The sequence below is a fragment of the Pan paniscus genome, chromosome 2 (genome assembly GCF_029289425.2).
Source record: "Pan paniscus chromosome 2, NHGRI_mPanPan1-v2.0_pri, whole genome shotgun sequence".
NCBI classification, from domain to species: Eukaryota; Metazoa; Chordata; class Mammalia; order Primates; family Hominidae; genus Pan; species Pan paniscus.
The window spans coordinates 129,285,071-129,299,882 of NC_085926.1; the positions used below are offsets into that span (position 1 = coordinate 129,285,071).

General features: G+C 39.1%; 2 protein-coding genes across 47 annotated transcripts in view; one reads left to right on the top strand and one right to left on the bottom strand.

The window, feature by feature from the left end:
* Window positions 1-14,812, top strand: part of NEK11 (NIMA related kinase 11) — a 328,327-nt gene that overhangs the window by 301,604 nt on the left and 11,911 nt on the right. The gene's annotated exons all lie outside the window — the stretch shown is intronic.
* LOC129397445 (uncharacterized) overlaps window positions 1-14,812 on the bottom strand; it is a 62,565-nt gene that overhangs the window by 29,049 nt on the left and 18,704 nt on the right. For 2 of the 6 annotated variants that reach the window (XR_008624886.3, XR_008955402.2), the window contains exon 2: window positions 514-2,545. The exons of 2 other annotated variants lie outside the window; for them this stretch is intronic. The gene's annotated coding sequence lies outside the window, so the exon portion shown is untranslated. The remainder of the gene's footprint in view (window positions 1-513; window positions 2,546-14,812) is intronic. 2 more of the 6 variants (XR_008955403.2, XR_010111650.1) reach the window with 2 other exon arrangements.

Below are 14,812 nucleotides of genomic sequence, written 5' to 3' on the forward strand. Positions count from 1 at the left end.
TGACAGGAATATTGTTTTAAAAAATTTGCTAAATGAATGACTTAGGTGCTATTTTGTGCCAGGACTATGCAGGGTACAAAGATAACTCAGAAAGGTCCTCTGCCTTCATGGGTCGCCAAGCCTAGTTGGGGAGCAATCTTGAAAACCACAGTCTTCTGCCTTTAGTTTTACACTTCTGACATCATTAATGAATCTGGAAACAAAAATATATATGTAGCCATTATTGTAGCACTTCCAGGCAGACAAACGATTTGCAAGGTAAATAAGCTCCAGGGAAAGGGAAACATACTTTCTGTTAGTTTCTCTAAAGGTTTAGGGATAAGAGAGCTTTTAAACTTGATGACCCATCAGAATGGTGGAAAGTGCTTTTTCTCCCTCTCCCTGAAGATAAATTGCTTGTTTTTCTAGGAGGGGGGGAACATGTTAAACGTTTTCTGCTGTTAAGCTAAAATACTGTTTAGAACAGGAGGCTAAAATCTCCTTAGCTGCTGCTGTCTGCCTTATTTAACTTACATGGCAGACGGTGGCATCTGCTGAACAACACTGTGTTGGCTGCTTATCTCCTCCAAGGAGTTGAGGGACTCTGGAGTCGTCCTCAGAGGACTCCGTGGGCAGCAGGGCAGCTGGGGCTTCCAGCAGCTCTGGGCAGACTTCAGTTTCACTCCAGATGGCCTGGGTGTGCAAAGTGTGAAAGAAGACAGGCAGAAACACTGTCCCTTCTGCATAGAATTCCTTTTTAAAAATTAATTAAGGCTTGTGTCTAGTCACCCAGAAATATAAGAGGTCATTTTTATCTACAGATGATTGTGCAGGCCCCATAAAGCCAATTCATTTGAAATAATGATGAATATATCATAAGAAATACTGAAAACTGTACTTGTTTGGAGTTTTATCTTGAAAAACAGCAGCTAAAAACCATAAAAGTGATTTTAGAGTTTATAAAATTAGGCTATAATTTTACTATGTGCTAATTCTTAGAATACTAGGGATGCATATATTTTTAAATAAAATTGTATGACATCACCATATTCCTTCCTATTTGACTTTCAAGACAGCTACTCATTCATCCAACAAATATTTATTGAGTAATTACTATTCACCAAGCACTGTTCTAGGCAGTGGGATCAGTCAAAAAAAAAAAAAAAAGAAGAAAATATTTTTCGTGTTTTCATGGACCTTATATTCTAATGGGTGATTGATAAATCATAAAATATTAGGGAAAAGCAGATCATGCTGGAAAGTAGCAAATACTAAGAAGAAAATACAAAAGCAGAGATGGTGAATAAGTAGTACAGAATATCGGTAAAGATTACAGTTTAAAGAGGGTGGTCAGAATATGTCTCTCTGAGAAGATGACATGAGGGAAAAGATTTGAAGGTGATGAGGAGAGAAACATATGAATATCCAGAGAAAGAGCATTCTAGTTAGAGGGAACATCAAGTGCAAATGTCCTGGAGCAGGATGTGCCTAATGTGTTCAAAGAAGAGCAAGGAGCCAGTGCAGCCGGAATGGAGGGAGTGAGGGGAGGAAGGTAGGCAATCTGGAGAGATATGATTGGATATTGTATACCACTGAAAAGACCTTTACTCTGAGATGAAGAATCCAATAGAGTTTTGAGCAGGGAAGTGAAAGTAGGCTTACCATGGCTGCTGAGCTGACAATAGACTGTAGAGTAGTGAGGGTAGAAGCAGGAAACTAATTGAGTGGCTCCTGAAAGAATCAGGTGGGAGACAGAGTAGTAGTGGAAATGGTGAGAAGTGTTGGGATTCTAGTTACTTTTTAAAAATGGAGCTGATAGGGCTTACTAATTGATCTGATTATGAAAGAAACTGGACTACTAGAATGTGAGAGAAAGAGAGGAATCAAAGATAACTCAGAGGTTTTTGACCTGAGCAGGAACTGAGATAAACAGAAATGGGGAAGACTGAATAGTATTAAGATATTTTAGAGGGAAGAGCAGGAATTTGACAGGGCACAATAATACTAAGATTATTACCTACTAGACATCCACACAGAAGTGTCAAGTAGGTAGCTGAATACATGAGTCTGGAGTTTAGGATAGAAGTGACAAGTGCATATTTGAGAACCAACAGTTTAAGGGAGGATTTAAAGTCATGAAACTAGATGACCCACCTTGGGAGAGAATGTGGATAGAGGACAGAAGAAGTCTAGGGATCAGGGAGATATGGAGGAATAAGCATAGTCAAATCAGAGAAGATCATTTTGGGGAAAATATTGGAGGGCCTTGTTAAGTTTCTTGGAGTCTTCTTCCAATTTCCTAAAATTTAAATCATCCTATTTGAAGAGTCTGTCATCATTGTTACTGATTTTTCAGTTTTTTGGTAATTGACCTAATGCTCAGATCCTTTCTTATCAATGACAGCACAAGATTCCAACATGGTTTTCTTCACATAGTCCCTTTTGTGTTGCTGTAACAGAACACCACAATCTGAGTAATTTATAAAGAAAAGAAATTTGTTTCTCACAGTTCTGGAGGCTGGGAAGTCAAATATCAAGGTGCCAGCATCTGGTAAGTGCCATCTTGCTGCATCATCCCATGGCAGAAGTCGGAAGGGCAAGAAAGAGGGGAAAAGAGAGAAGGAAGAGGGGGGGCAAAATCATCCTTTTATCAGGAACCCACTCCTACAATAACTAACCACTCCCATAATAACAGCATTAATCCATTCATAAGGCAGAGCCCTCAAGACCAAATTATTTCTTACAGGTCCCACCTCTTAACACTGCTGCAATGGGGATTAAGTTTCCAACACGTGAACCTTGGGGGACACATTCATGCACTATGTGACATCCTGCATCTGCAAGTTTTGCAGTGCCATTTTAAAGAAGTCAGTTTACTTTGCACTTGCACTTTGTGTTTACCCTGTCACAGCTCACCGGTAACAGAACTCTTAGTGTGACGGACAGAGATAGAAACTAGCATTCAGCAAAGAGGCAGTTTTCAGGGTGGACTAATTTTATACACAACCATTTATCAGTAGATATTTTTAAGTTCTGATGCTTTAAAAATCCTTGTAAATTTGGGGGCTTGAGTAATGAATATTAGATGATAATGACCTTCCGCGTATCCATTAAACCATTAGCAATGTCTCCAGTTTGTTAAGAATTAATAGATATTAAAAATCAGAAGGAGGGCAGCCAAGATGGCCGAATAGGAACAGCTCCGGTCTACACCTCCCAGCGTGAGCGACACAGAATACGGGTGATTTCTGCATTTCCATCTGAGGTACCAGGTTCATCTCACTAGGGAGTGCCAGACAGTGGGCGCAGGACAGTGGGTGCAGCGCACTGTGTGCGAGCCGAAGCAGGGCGAGGCATTGCCTCACTCCGGAAGCGCAAGGGGTCAGGGAGTTCCCTTTCCTAGTCAAAGAAAGGGGTGACAGACGGCACCTGGAAAATCGGGTCACTCCCACCCGAATACTGCGCTTTTCCGACGGGCTTAAAAAACGGCGCACTAGGAGATTATATCCCACAACTGGCTCGGAGGGTCCTACAACCACAGAGTCTCGCTGATTGCTAGCACAGCAGTCTGAGATCAAACTGCAAGGCGGCAGCGAGGCTGGGGGAGGGGCGCCCGCCATTGCCGAGGCTTGATTAGGTAAACAAAGCAGCCAGGAAGCTCGAACTGGGTGGAGCCCACCATAGCTCAAGGAGGCCTGCCTGCCTCTGTAGGCTCCACCTCTGGGGGCAGGGCACAGACAAACAAAAAGCAGTAACCTCTGCAGAATTAAATGTCCAGGTCTGACAGCTTTGAAGAGAGCAGTGGTTCTCCCAGCATGCAGCTGGAGATCTGAGAAAGGGCAGACTGCCTCCTCAAGTGGGTCCCTGACCCCGGACCCCTGAGCAGCCTAACTGGGAGGCACCCCCCAGTAGGGGCACACTGACACCTCACATGGCCAGGTACTCCTCTGAGACAAAACTTCCAGAGGAACGATCAGACAGCAGCATTCGCGGTTCACGAAAATCCTCTGTTCTGCAGCCACCGCTGCTGTTACCCAGGCAAACAGGGTCTGGAGTGGACCTCTAGCAAACTCCAACAGACCTGCAGCTGAGAGTCCTGTCTGTTAGAAGGAAAACTAACAAACAGAAAGGACATCCACACCAAAAACCCATCTGTACATCACCATCATCAAAGACCAAAAGTAGATAAAACCACAAAGATGGGGAAAAAACAGAGCAGAAAAACTGGAAACTCTAAAAAGCAGAGCGCCTCTCCTCCTCCAAAGGAACGCAGTTCCTCACCAGCAACAGAACAAAGCTGGATGGAGAATGACTTTGACGAGTTGAGAGAAGAAGGCTTCAGACGATCAAACTACTCCGAGCTACAGGAGGAAATTCAAACCAAAGGCAAAGAAGTTGAAAACTTTGAAAAAAATTTAGACGAATGTATAACTAGAATAACCAATACAGAGAAGTGCTTAAAGAAGCTGATGGAGCTGAAAGCCAAGCCTCAAGAACTACGTGAAGAATGCAGAAGCCTCAGGAGCCGATGAGATCGACTGGAAGAAAGGGTATCAGTGATGGAAGACGAAATGAATGAAATGAAGAGAGAAGGGAAGTTTAGAGAAAAAAGAATAAAAAGAAACGAACAAAGCCTCCAAGAAATATGGGACTATGTGAAAAGACCAAATCTACGTCTCATTGGTGTACCTGAAAGTGATGGGGAGAATGGAACCAAGTTGGAAAACACTCTGCAGGATATTATCCAAGAGAACTTCCCCAATCTAGCAAGGCAGGCCAACATTCAGATTCAGGAAATACAGAGAACGCCATAAAGATACTCCTTGAGAAGAGCAACTCCAAGACACATAATTGTCAGATTCACCAAAGTTGAAATGAAGGAAAAAGTGTTAAGGGCAGCCAGAGAGAAAGGTCGGGTTACCTACAAAGGGAAGCCCATCAGACTACCAGCAGATCTCTCGGCAGAAACTCTACAAGCCAGAAGAGGGTGGGGGCCAATATTCAACATTCTTAAAGAAAAGAATTTTCAACCCAGAATTTCATATCCAGCCAAACCAAGCTTCATAAGTGAAGGAGAAATAAAATACTTTACAGACAAGCAAATGCTGAGAGATTTTGTTACCACCAGGCCTGCCCTAAAAGAGCTCCTGAAGGAAGCACTAAACATGGAAAGGAACAACCAGTACCAGCCACTGCAAAATCATGCCAAAATGTAAAGACCATCGAGACTAGGAAGAAACTGCATCAACTAATAAGCAAAATAACCAGCTAACATCATAATGACAGGATCAAATTCACACATAACAATATTAACTTTAAATGTAAATGGACTAAATACTCCAATTAAAAGACACAGACTGGCAAACTGGATAAAGAGTCAAGACCCATCAGTGTGCTGTATTCAGGAAACCCATCTCATGTGCTGAGACACACATAGGCTCAAAATAAAAGGATGGAGGAAGATCTACCAAGCAAATGGAGAACAAAAGAAGGCAGGGGTTGCAATCCTAGTCTCTGATAAAACAGACTTTAAACCAACAAAGATCAAAAGAGACAAAGAAGGCCATTACATAATGATAAAGGGATCAATTCAACAAGAAGAGCTAACTATCCTAAATATATATGCATCCAATACAGGAGCACCCAGATTCATAAAGCAAGTCCTGAGTGACCTACAAAGAGACTTAGACTCCCACACAATAATAATGGGAGACTTTAACACCCCATTGTTAAAATCTGTCAACATTAGACAGATCAACGAGACAGAAAGTTAACAAGGATACCCAGGAATTGAATTCAGCTCTGCACCAAGTGGACCTAATAGACATCTACAGAACTCTCCACCCCAAATCAACAGAATATACATTTTTTTCAGCACCACACCACACCTATTCCAAAATTGACCACATAGTTGGAAGTAAAGCTCTCCTCAGCAAATGTAAAAGAACAGAAATTATAACAACTGTCTCTCAGACCACAGTGCAATCAAACTAGAACTCAGGATTAAGAAACTCACTCAAAACCGCTCAACTACATGGAAACAGAACAACCTGCTCCTGAATGACTACTGGGTACATAATGAAATGAAGGCAGAAATAAAGATGTTCTTTGAAACCAATGAGAACAAAGACACAACATACGAGAATCTCTGGGACACATTCAAAGCAGTGTGTAGAGGGAAATTTATAGCACTAAATGCCCACAAGAGAAAGCAGGAAAGATCCAAAATTGACACCCTAACATCACAATTAAAAGAACTAGAAAAGCAAGAGCAAACACATTCAAAAGCTAGCAGAAGGCAAGAAATAACTAAAATCAGAGCAGAACTGAAGGAAATAGACACACAAAAAACCCTTCAAAAAATTAATGAATCCAGGAGCTGCTTTTTTTTAAAGGATCAACAAAATTGATAGACCGCTAGCAAGATTAATAAAGAAAAAAGGGAGAAGAATCAAATAGAAGCAATAAAAAATGATAAAGGGGATATCACCACTGATCCCACAGAAATACAAACTACCATCAGAGAATACTACAAACACCTCTACGCAAATAAACTAGAAAATCTAGAAGAAATGGATAAATTCCTTGACCCATACACCCTCCCAAGACTAAACCAGGAAGAAGTTGAATCTCTGAATAGACCAATAACACGTTCTGAAATTGTGGCAATAATCAATAACTTACCAACCAAAAAGAGTCCAGGACCAGATGGATTCACAGCTGAATTCTACCAGAGGTACAAGGAGGAACTGGTACCATTCCTTCTGAAACTATTCCAATCAATAGAAAAAGAGGGAATCCTCCCTAACTCATTTTATGAGGCCAGCATCATCCTGATACCAAAGCTGGGCACAGACACAACCAAAAAAGAGAATTTTAGACCAATATCCTTGATGAACATTGATGCAAAAATCCTCAATAAAATACTGGCAAACCGAATCCAGCAGCACATCAAAAAGCTTATCCACCATGATCAAGTGGGCTTCATCCCTGGGATGCAAGGCTGGTTCAATATATGCAAATCAATAAATGTAATCCGGCATATAAATGGAACCAAAGACAAAAACCACATGATTATCTCAATAGATGCAGAAAAGGCCTTTGACAAAATTCAACAACCTTCATGCTAAAAACTCTCAATAAATTAGGTATTGATGGGACATATCTCAAAATAATAAGAGCTATCTATGACAAACTCACAGCCAATATCATACTGAATGGGCAAAAACTGGAAGCATTCCCTTTGAAAACTGGCACAAGCCAGGGATGCCCTCTCTCACCACTCCTATTCAAAATAGTGTTGGTGGTTCTGGCCAGGGCAATTAGGCAGGAGAAGGAAATAAAGGGTATTCAATTAGGAAAAGAGGAAGTCAAATTATCCCTGTTTGCAGATGACATGATTGTATTTCTAGAAAACCCCATTGTCTCAGCCCAAAATCTCCTTAAGCTGATAAGCAACTTCAGCAAAGTCTCAGGATACAAAATCAATGTGCAAAAATCACAAGCATTCTTATATATCAATAACAGACAAACAGAGAGCCAAATCATGAGTGAACTCCCATTCACAATTGCTTCAAAGAGAATAAAATACCTAGGAATCCAACTTACAAGGGATGTGAAGGACCTCTTCAAGGAGAACTACAAACCACTGCTCAATGAAATAAAAGAGGATACAAAGAAATGGAAGAACATTCCATGCTCATGGGTAGGAAGAATCAATATCATGAAAACAGCCATGCTGCCCAAGGTAATTTATAGATTCAATGCCATCCCCATCAAGCTACCAAGGACTTTCTTCACAGAATTGGAAACAACTACTTTAAAGTTCATATGGAACCAAAAAAGAGCCCGCATCGCCAAGTCAATCCTAAGCCAAAAGAACAAAGCTGGAGGCATCACGCTACCTGACTTCAAACTATACTACAAGGTTACAGTAACCAAAACAGCATGGTACTGGTACCAAAACAGAGATATAGATCAATGGAACAGAACAGAGCCCTCAGAAATAACGCCGCATATCTACAACTATCTGATCTTTGACAAACCTGAGAAAAACAAGCAATGGAGAAAGAATTCCCTATTTCATAAATGGTGCTGGGGAAACTGGCTAGCCATATGTAGAAAGCTGAAACTGGATCCCTTCCTTACACCTTATACAAAAATTAATTCAAGATGGATTAAAGACTTAAACATTAGACCTGAAACCATAAAAACCCTAGAAGAAAACCTAGGCATTACCATTCAGGACATAGGCATGGGCAAGGACTTCATGTCTAAAACACCAAAAGCAATGGCAACAGAAGCCAAAATTGACAAATGGGATCTCATTAAACTAAAGAGCTTCTGCACAGCAAAAGAAACTACCATCAGAGTGAACAGGCAACCTACAAAATAGGAGAAAATTTTTGCAACTTACTCATCTGACAAAGGGCTAATATCCAGAATCTACAATGAACTCAAACAAATTTACAAGAAAAAAACAAACAACCCCATCAAAAAGTGGGCGAAGGATATGAACAGACACTTCTCAAAAGAAGACATTTATGCAGCCAAAAGACACATGTAAAAATGCTCATCATCACTGGCCATCAGAGAAATGCAAATCAAAACCACAATGAGATACCATCTCACACCAGGTAGAATGGCAATCATTAAAAAGTCAGGAAACAACAGGTGCTGGAGAGGATGTGGAGAAATAGGAACACTTTTACACTGTTGGTGGGACTGTAAACTAGTTCAACCATTGTGGAAGTCAGTGTGGCGATTCTTCAGGCATCTAGAACTAGAAATACCATTTGACCCAGCCATCCCATTACTGGGTATATACCCAAAGGACTATAAATCATGCTGCTATAAAGACACATGCACACGTATGTTTATTGCAGCACTATTCACAATAGCAAAGACTTGGAACCCACCCAAATGTCCAATAATGATAGACTGGATTAAGAAAATGTGGCACATATACACCATGGAATACTATGCAGCCATAAAAAATGATGAGTTCATGTCCTTTGTAGGGACATGGATGAAATTGGAACTCATCATTCTCAGTAAACTATCGCAAGGACAAAAAACCAAACACCGCATGTTCTCACTCATAGGTGGGAATTGAACAATGAGAACACATGGACACAGGAAGGGGAACATCACACTCTGGGGACTGTTGTGGGGTGGGGGGAGTGGGGAGGGATAGCATTAGGAGCTATACCTAATGCTAAATGACGAGTTAATGGGTGCAGCACACCAGCATGGCACATGTATACATATGTAACTAACCTGCACATTGTGCACATGTACCCTAAAACTTAAAGTATAATAATAATAAAATTTAAAAAAATAAATAAATAAAAATAAATAAAAATAAAAATCAGCTTAGAAATTGTTCCAGAAGTTAATGTCTTCATTTATAAAGGAAGACAGTGAGTGGCCTAGAGAATTGGGTGACTAGACTGCACAGCTAGCTAGGAGCAAAGCCTGAATGAGAATCAATCTGAACCCCCCCTCCATGTAATGCCATTTAGTGGTTAAGATACTTAACATCTGTGCCTCAGTTTCTTCAACTGTGAAACAGGAGTTATATTGCATACCTCATATGATTGTGTAAATAACATTAAAAAATAGATATCAAGTGCTTGGCATAATTTTTTTTCTTTTTTTTTTTTTTTGAAACGGAGTCTTGCTCTGTCACCCAGGCTGGAGTGCAGTGGCGTGATCTCAGGTCACTGCAGTGGCACGATCTTGGCTCACTGCAGCCTCCACCTCCTGGGTTCAAGCAATTCTCCTGCCTCAGCCTCCCGAGTAGCTGGGACTACAGGCACACGCCGCCATGCCCGGCTTATTTTTGTATTTTTAGTAGAGACGGGGTTTCACCATATTGGCCAGGATGGTCTTGATCTCCTGCCCTCGTGATCCACTGGCCTCGGCCTCCCAAAGTGTTGGGATTACAGGCGTGAGCCACGGCGCCCAGCTGTTTTTTTTTTTTTTTTTTTTTTTAATACTAAGTCTGGCAAGGATATGGAGCAGCTAAGACTGTCATACACTGCTGGAGGGAATGCAAAATGGAACATCTGCTTTGGAAAACAGTTGAGTGGTTTCTTCACACTTGATCTTCACCAAACGGCTGAGAAGCAATAAGCAGTTTCTTATAAAGTTAAATATACACTTACCATACAACCCAGAAATTCCACTCCTAGGTATTTATCCAAGTCAAGTGAAAATATATGTCCACACAAAAACCTACATATGAATACATATAGCAACTTTATTCACGATCTTCAAAAACTAGGAACAACCCAAATATTGGTCAGCTATGAATGCATAAACCAACTGCAGCACATCCGTACAGTGAAACACTGATCAGCAATAAAAGGAACAAATTATAATACACACAGCAGTTTAGATGAATCTCAAAGATGCTATGTTAAGTGAAAGGCACCAGTTCTTTAAAAGCTACATTCTGAATGATTCCATTCATATGACATTCTGGAAAAGGCAAAACTGAAGGAACAAAAACAGGTCAGTTATCACCAAGGGGTGGAGGGAGGACTTGGTTACAAAAGGATATGAGGGAATTCTGGAGTGTGATGAAATTGCTCTGTATCTCAGTTGAAGTGTGAGTTAGATGGCTGAATGAGTTTATCAAAACTCATAGAGCTGTACATTCAAAAGAAGAAATTTTGTTATATATATTTTTTATCAATTTAAAAAATATATAAAAAATAAAAGAGGGAATCCCAAAGATGAAATAAAAACAAAACATTCCTGGGACTTAACAGACTCTTTGAAAAACAAGTTTTCTTCTATTTTCCCCTCCTTTCCCTGAGCAAGAATTACTCATGATTGAAAGCCCTTAAAAAGAATTTGCTTACTCAGATATTATTTTTAAAAGGAGTGAAATTCATGACTCACAAAGTGTCTATTTTCTTCTGGCTTTTAAGTCATTTTTTACTTCATTTTTTCAACAAATAATTATCGATCACCTATAAGCAAAGAATGTCTTCCTGAGCTCTCACTTATAATTGAATCTGAACATTTAGAGCTGAAGGAATCCTTAGAAATCAGTCTACATTGCAGATGAAGTAACTGAGGCTCTGAAAAGTGAAAGTCACTCACCCAGTGCCACCCAGAAAGTTGGTGGCAGAATCCCAGCCAGCACTTAGAGTGTCTCACGGGGCTTTGGTCTTTTCACCGTGCTCATCTTTGCAGCCCCTGAACCTTATCCTAAGAAGCTAACAGCTGCTTTGAGAAGTGATTTCTTCAGCTGTGTGAATGTACCCTTCACTGGTGGGATTTATAAAGTGTGATGGTGGGGGTACAGGGAAATATTTGGGACAAAGCATTGTATTCTGAGCTTCTGGAAACTCACTTCACAAGCTGCTTCCCTTCCCTAAAAGGAGTCCTTGTTTCTTACAGTAAACAGGAACAATAGGAACAGATTGCATGGAAGAATCATTAGTAGGCACCTGGAAGTGGCAAGATCCCTCTCCTGTTACTATCAAGGCTTTGTTTTTGCCCAAGAGCAGTAAGAACCTTCTTGAACTGGTGTAGGTGGAGCTCTCTAATAATACCCCAAGATAATGAAAGACACTACTCCTGAAGTCATCCTTTAGGCTAATACATAAAAGGATGGATGACCAGAGGGTAAGAGCTGGTAAATCCCAAAGGCATGAGCAATGCAAATTGAGGGACATTCTAGCATCCAGATCATTGAAGGAAACTAAAGAGACATGACAAGTAAATGGAACTCATGATTATTTTGAATGCTTTGTTATCAGGCAGTGTTATTGGACAATTGGGGGAAATCTGAATGTTTCCATATACAAGATAACAGAATCAGATCTATTAATGTGAATTTCCTGATTTTGGTGGCAGTTTTGTGGTTATGTAGAAGTGTTTTTATTCGTAGAAAATACACACAAAGTATGAGTGGGGGACATTGGGGTAGCAACTTATTCTCAAAAGACTCAGGGACAAAATAGTTCTTTATACTATTCCTGTAACTTTTCTGTAAGTATGGGATTCAAAATTAAAATAATATTTAAAATATGAGGACATTTTAGATATTATCCTTATAAAACTAAGCAGCTATGGCTGTATTCTTTAGAGCCCTTATTAGATAGAGATAAATAATTAGAGGGTACACAGCATAGTCTATAATTGATGGGCAAATAAGTAGATGTGATAAAATGTATTTTTTATAAATGAAAGGTAAGCACAGGAAGAGGTAATAAAGGAATTTGGAGGATGAGAGATTGAGTTTGGAGGAAATGGGCAGGGGAGAGAAGAAGAGCTTTCTTGGTGTTTAATAGTTTTTCACCAGTAAGGGAGTCAGCCAAACACGTATTCGGGATGTGACCCCAAGCAGTTCAAATTTTGGAACATTAGGGAACCTTCCTTCAGGACTCCTGTGTCAAGGGACCATTATCCAGCCCAACGAGCACTGTCCTGAGAGTCCTGAAACCTGGACTCTAGTCCCCTATTTGTCCCCAACTGCCAATTCAATCTTGGGCAAAACAACCTGTAAATGAAGTATTTGGACTAAAATGATGTTTGACGATCCCTAAAAAACTTAAAAGGCTTTTGATTCTTGAACAAAATGATAAAATTTAGAAAGGAAATGCACCATAGAAAGAAATAGAAAACAATGAAAATATAAATTCTTTTTATTTGAGATACCCAACTAACTAAAGGAATAGTTCCTGCCACCCCATGTCCCTCTCTTTGAAAAAGGAAACATAGGAACTCTTTTAATTTGAACAGCACAGAGAATACTGCCCTCCCCTCTCACATCTTAGATAACAGCAAGAGAGTCCTCTTAAATTGAATTTTCTATTTATGAATCTAAAAATTCAAATGCATCATTGCAGAACTAATATAGTGTGTTTTCCAAATATCAGAATAAATTTACACGGCAATATTCCAAGACTAGAACACCTATAGCTTTTCTGTCAGCCTAAAATGAGTTTGTTTATGGGATGACTGATTTTGTTTTTGACCCGTAATTTATTTAGAATGTATTATTTTAAAATTTACTCACATATGTAAATGTTTAATCTTTATTTTTATTACAGATTTCTAACAATTTTATTGTGGTCAGACACTAGATTTTATATGAAACCAATTATTCAGCATTTATTGAGGCTTAAATTGTCTAGCACATGGTCAGTTTTCGCAAATGTTACATGAGAGCCTGGGAAGAATGTCTTGCTCTATGTGTATCTATTAAGTTCAGCTTATTAAGTATGTTATTCAGATATTTTCTATCATTACTAATATTTTGAATGCTTCACTTATCAATAACTGAGCAAGGTATATTAAAATCCAACATTGTGAGAATATATCTGACAGTTTCTCTTTGTAGTCCTTTATGTATTTTGATTCTGTTTTATTAGATATATGCTCATTTATAATTCTTTTTCTTCTTTGTGAATTGAATTATTATGTAGTGACTTTCTTTATCTCTAATAATGCTTTTTTAACTTAAAATGTATTTTTATCATATTAATATGGCTACCCTAGATTTCTTTTGGTTATTATTTGCCTGGTAGCTTTGTCAAAAATTATTTTACTTTCAATCTTTCAATGCCGTCATGTTATGGGTATATTTCTTGTAACAACACCTAGCTGGATTTTGTTTTTTAGTCAGTGAGTCTAGTCCATTTACATTTACTATAATTATGAATGATGGTGGGTATTTAAGTCACAATTAATATAATCCTTTTAGAAATGGTTTTTAACAGTATATTAAACCAACATTTGCACTCAGGATCCTGCCCAGAGTGAACTGAGAAAGAGGGAAGTGCCATTGACAGAAAGAGGCCTTCAAGGCACGTGCTCTATCTGGGCACGCTGCAGGCTATGGAAGCCTCTACCAGTTCACCTGCCTGCTTCTGGAGAGAGAGCTGTTCTGTCTTTGCCCACCTGATTCAGAGACAGCCATTTGAAACACTACACATGGAGAATTTTAAACCTCTTTCTGTAAAATGTATCCTTAATGAAGATTCCGGATGCTTGTTAGCACCAAATGATTGTTGAAATGACAATATTAAAGGTAAAATACATTGTACCATTCCATTCCTGCAGTGACTCACACATATTTGATGTGCAGGGATTTCTTACATTCCACAAAATCATTTTCAGGGTTTCCTTAAACTATGCCTGTGTTCTCTTAAGGCTTTCTGGTAAACCAGGTTTTCATGATTATTTCTAAGAAATTACATGTTTTTCACTCCCACTGTGTCACTAGTCCCTGGTGTCTTTTTTTTTTTTTTTTCAAATTCATCCAGAGAAGTTAAAAAATCTAAAATAGTATCTTAACCAAGATAGAGCTACAAAATTGTTTGAGGCTTCCAGTTTAACAGAAATAGGATTGCTATGCAATTCACACTGAGAAAGCAACAATAACGTACATGATAGTAAAATAATACCTAGCATGATAAGAGGTGTGTGTGTGTATATGTATGCATGTATGTCTGTGTATGAAATCCCCACTTAAATATAGGAAACCGAAGACATAGAAAATTTAAGTATTTTACTCCATTCCGATACTATAACAAAATACTTCAGGCTGGCCAATTTATACACAATAGGAATTTTATGATAAATGACTTTTACCTCAATTTTTAAAAAAGAAAAAATATATGTATACAAAGAAGTGACCAGGGGAATTGGCCATATGAAAGTCATTGATACCATAGTGAGAGTAGTTTCAGGGAAAAAGAGAGGGCCAAGACTCAAGAGGAGTGGATTCAGAAAGAGTGTGCAGTAAAAAAGCAACAAACATAACTCTTTCAAGTTTTGTTGGGAATAGAGATCAAAGTGATGGGTTGAG